The following is a 5,382-nucleotide window of genomic DNA, read 5'->3' as shown; positions in this document are numbered from 1 at the left end:
TCCTCCAGTAGCCCACTCCTGTCTAGCTCTCCTCCTCCGTTACCTACTCCGAGGTAGTTAACATGGCATCCGCCCCTCCTCCTCATGGGAAGCTAACGCTGCACACGAGGCCTCTCACTGCTAACTGTAATTCACTTAGCTCTTCACTGTCTTCTCCCGCCTCCTCCTTCTTCCCCCCTCCTCCCTACCTGCCTCCCTTACTTCGCCCAGCGCGTAACCTCCTTTACTGCCATCCTGTCTTCTCCCCCTCGCTCCTTACTCCACCTGCCTATGCTCCCCTCCCTACTTACTCTTCCTGCCTTCTCTCCCTCCTCCCTTTACTCCTCCTTTTCTCCCCCTCCCCCCGCCTCCTCCCTTTCCTCCAACGCTCTCCTGCGCCTCCATTCTCTTCCCGCTAACCCGCTACCGAGCCCGAGCTGGCCCCCCGCTCCGCCTCGCCGCGGCCAACACGACTCCCTCCCCTTCTCCCCCCTCGCCTCGTAGTTTTTTTTGATTACCGTCCAGAGGTGGTCCGCTAGTCAAGACAGAAGGAAGAGGTAAGCTCCCATCTCCGAGCGTGCGATCTTAAGGAACGCATGTACCCCATGGCAGAGTCCTGTACGACGAGGGAACAGGAGGGGAGAAACAGGAAGAGTAGGAGGAGGGAGAGGAGAGGGAGAAGACAGGAGAGGTGGAGAGGGGGAGAGAAGGGGGGAGGAAGACGAGAGAGGAGGGGGGAAGACAGTGAAGAGTGTGATGATGAGGGAGAGAAGACAGAAGAATAAGTAAAAGAAGTAAGAGCTGATGTTACTGCGTGTTTATGAGCGTACTAATGACAGACAGTGGGGGATGACACATATATGTTAATGAGTTTGAGCATGACGGAAGGGGGAGACAATATGACAGTGGGGGGTGGAGAGAATGAGAGAAGGGAGGGGGTCTAAGAGCAAACACACCTGGGGAATGGGAGAGGTTAAACGCTGACATATGTTATTAAAAGCAGCAGAGTCTTGGGAGATAGGGAGAGAGGGAGAGAGAGGTGAGAGCGGGAGGACAGAAAGAGAGAGAATGGAGTACAGTATTGAGAAGGAAGTATCAAAGCAGATTAGTCACTCGTGGGAAAAAGGGGAGGAAGAGAGAAGATGGGGATGGGGAGAGAGGGAATATGGGGAGAGAGGGAAGGGTTGGGGATGGGGAGAAGAGAAAAAAGAGAGGCAGACATATTTTGGTAAAATCAGGCCTGGGGAGATAAGAATATAGTAACAGCAGGGGTGTAGGAGAGAGAGAGAGGGAGAGAAAGAGAGAGATAGGGAGGATGGATGGAGAGAGGGAGAAGAGAGCACAGTAGATCACACCAACAATGCCACAATTGCTGAGGAAGGGAGAACAGGGTGGAGAAGTTTAAGGGGTGAGATAGGGAAACAGGGTTAAGTGAAATGCTGACAGATACAGGAGAGAAAGGGAGAGGGGGACTACAGAAATGGGAGAAGGGGGGGGTTTAGTATAGGGTAGAATAGATAAGGACAGAGGAAGGAAAAATAGTTATGGAGAGAGGCAGGGAGGAAGGGAGTGGAGGAACAGAGAATTGAGAATTTTGAGAATTGTGCCTCATTGAATTTTGAACTGTAATGGCTTGCAAAACAATCCAGCCCGGATGCCAATAAACCTCCAGTGAAATTGGAGAGAGGGAGAGGTAAAGAGAGGAGAGGGAGAAAGAGAGAGAGGGGGAAGAGAGAGAGTGAGAGAGAGCGAGAGAGAGAAATAGGGAGAAGCAGAGAGGTAAAGAGAGAGAGGAGAGAGAGAGAGAGAGAGAGAGAGGAGAGAGAGAGAGAGAGAAAGGAGAGAAGAGAGGAGCGAATGGATATAAAAGACAAATAAGCAGAGGCAGAAGCTGAAGAGAAGGGGGAAAGAGAGAGAGCTATTTAAGTGGAAATGGACCCTGTGCACCTGCGTTAGCCCCACACACTGTTGAATACACATTGAAGAGAAAAAGAAGGAAAAAAGTGTGACAAAAGCAAGAGTCTTTAATTTGCAAACACACACTGTCACTGAGCAGACAGACACAAGCACTGATTATCACTGGAGAGCGAGAAAGAGAGGGGAAAGACAGCGAGAAAATGAGAGAGAGTGGGTGAAGAGAGAGGGAAGGCAGAGGAGGGATGATAGAGAGCAATAAGGGAGGGAGAGAGAGAGAAGCAGAGCAAAAGGAGGTTAGGGTTAAGCACTGCGCATAGGCAGCCCGCTGTGGGCACTATGTTATATTAACAGTGACACCAGCCGAGAGGAGCCTAAGGAATCCAATACACACACACACACACACACACACACACACACACACCACACACACACACACACACACACACACACACACACACACACACACACACACACACACACACACACACACACACACACACACACACACACACACACACCACACACACACACACACACACACACACACACAGTCAGTGCATCTATGATGTGAGAGCAGTGTACTGTTCAATATTCTACAGGCAAAGAGACATGCTGCGAGAGGAGAGGAGAGGGGAGAGGGAGAGGGAGAGAGAAGGGAGAATGAAGGAGGGGAGATTCAGCTTGAGAGACAGTTTTGAAGAGAAAGAAAAGTAGAATGAAGGAGCGAAGGGAGAGAGAAAGGAAGGGCACACGCTAGTCATGAAGGAGGGAGAGTGAGAGAAAACAGGAGGATAAGGAGAAGAGGAGAGAGAAGCCACAGGGACAGAGGAGAGAGGAAGAAGGGGAGGAACCCGGCCAACCCGGCCAGCCAGCCACATGGAGTCTCATGGCCCTCAGTAACACTTCCTCCCCTTTTCTCCCCTCCCTCCCCCTCCCTCCCCCCTGTCTCACCTGCGCCTCGTTCTCCTTGAGCAGCCTGCGCGTACCCCCTCCCGGGTCATCCGTCACGTTCAGCATGACCACGCTCTTCTTTCCCAGCCGATAACGTCAAGCCGTCCTCCGTCAGGCCGTCCACCACCGACAGGAAGTCCTGGTAGCCATGGTGACGGGTGGACACCACTGAGAAGGTGGTCCAGTCGTACTCCTCTAGTATTTTGAAGATGACCTCCAGCTGGAGGCTGGTGGATGAGCTGAACTGGAGGAAGATGGAGCCTGACTCCTGCAGTAGGGGAGCACACCTTAAAGTTCTATAGACACAGGCAGGCACATGGGACAGAACGCTGCCAAACAGGAAGCACAACATCAGCTTTCCTCTAGGAGGTCAGGGTCACGTTCAGTAGAGCACCTTCTCCACTTCAAAACAGTTCAACACGTTGCTGTTTTTTATCACTGAACAGGGCCCCTGTAATACCTCCGTTTCACAACGTTTTCTCCTGTTTTACATCTTCTGAACACAACCCAGCAATGAGGATGAAGGGGTTTTCTGGGGTTCTGATTTGGTTAGGATTATGGTTAGGATGATGGTTAGGATTATGGTTAGGATTATGGTTAGGATTTGGGTTGGGTAAACTGATCCTACAGTGTAGATATGTGTCTATGGGTAAACTCTGCCCAGAGCCAGAATGCAGCCCAAAGGTGTTTAGAATAAGCCTCACTGGTAAATTGATCCCAATTAATACATGAATAGCAAATATGTTAACATGCCATATTATCGCAATCCCTTACACATTAACTATTTCTGAAGAATTCTAAACATTCATCAACCCAAATCTAGCAGGGGATGATGTCTTTAAGGTAAGGATTTGGAGACAGTAAGCTGATCCTAGATCTACACTGCCTTCTGGAATATTCAGACCCCTTGACATTTTCCACATTTTGTTACATTCCAACTTTTTTATAAAATGGATTAAATAAAAAATGTGCCTCATCAATCTACACACAATACTCCATGATGACAAAACAAAAACAGGTTTCTAGAATTTTACACATTTATAAGAAATTTAAAACAGAAATACCTTATTTACATAAGTATTTAGACCCTTTGCTATGAGACTCAAAATTGCTTTGTCATTATGTGGTATTGTGTGTAGATCGATGAGGGAAAAAAACTATTTTATCAATTTTAAAATAAGGCTGTAACGTGTCAAAATGTGGAAAACGTCAAGGGGTCTGAATACTTTCCGAATGCACTGTATTCCTACGGTCAACTTCTTTCCGGAGTTTAGAGAGCAGTTAAAGAGAGCAGGCCATCTCTACAAAGAACTACAACTCCCATGACTATCCTGTGTGTGTTAAGGGTGAGGAGGCATACTGGGGGTTGAAGTTTTCATTGGACGGCTGCAGTGTTAGAGTAACTGCTGGCTAAAACACAGAAGATGATTGTTGAGTGAAGTCTCCAATGACCGCTGGAACTAGTCTTTTCCACAGATTTGGATTACATTTAGATGGGAGTGTGTGTGTGTGTGTGGGGGGGGGGTCCTCAGTGTGAATGCATTCCTCAGGAGTAAAACAGTTATTTGTAAAAACAAATGTATTGGTGTTGTTTTTTCTAGCTACTAGGCAGGATGCATGTTTGAAATGTTTTAATTTACACACATATACTGTAAATAACGTAACCCCCCCCTCTCCCTCTCTCCCTCTCTCTCTCTCTCTCTCAATTCAAAGGGCTTTATTGGCATGGGAAACATATGTTTACATTGCCAAATCAAGTGAAATAGATAATAAACAAAAGAGACAAATAAACAATACAAAATGAACAGTAAATATTACACTCACAAAAAGTTTCAGAGGAATAATCGACATTCAATATGCCATATTATAATGATGTGCAATAATTAAAGTACGAAAAAGGGAGAATAAAAAATAAACATAAATATGGTGTATGTATGTTCTCTCTCTCTCTTTCTTCCCATCCACACACACAACACACCACACACACACACACATACACACACACAACACACACACACACACACACACACACACACACACACACACACCACACACCAACACACACACACACACACACACACACACACACACACACACACAACAAACATAGAGTTGACACATCAGAGGGACAGCTGGTAGTAGGCAGCCCAGTTTGGTGCCATTTACAGAATTCAAACACAGCAATGTCTGACTCAGCTTCTTTATAGCACAATTCCCAACACCAACCCTATACCCCAATATCAAACCTATACCCCAACCACTATACTCAAACCTTTATACCCCAAGCCCTATACCCAAACCCCCTATACCCAACCACTATTACCCCAAAACACCAACCCTGTATCCAACCCCTATACCCAGAACCCCTATACCCCACCACTATACCCAAACCCCTATACCCAACCACTATACCCCAACACCACCTATACCCAAACCCCTATACCCCAACCACTATATCCAACACCACCCTATACCCCAACCCCTATTACCCCAAAATCAACCCTAGCCCCAACCACTTAAACCCCAACCGGTATA

The 5,382-nt window shown here is 47.3% G+C and overlaps 1 pseudogene; it reads right to left on the bottom strand.

Annotated features, from left to right (window-relative positions):
* LOC112077154 (glutamate receptor ionotropic, NMDA 2D-like) overlaps nucleotides 1-3,199 on the bottom strand; it is a 29,534-nt pseudogene extending 26,335 nt beyond the window's left edge.
* Between the last annotated feature and the right edge of the window lie 2,183 nt (nucleotides 3,200-5,382).

The sequence above is a fragment of the Salvelinus sp. IW2-2015 genome, unplaced genomic scaffold (genome assembly GCF_002910315.2).
Source record: "Salvelinus sp. IW2-2015 unplaced genomic scaffold, ASM291031v2 Un_scaffold4341, whole genome shotgun sequence".
Lineage (NCBI taxonomy): Eukaryota > Metazoa > Chordata > Actinopteri > Salmoniformes > Salmonidae > Salvelinus > Salvelinus sp. IW2-2015.
Note: the sequence above shows the minus strand (reverse complement) of the source record. Positions and strands in the feature narration are given on the sequence as shown.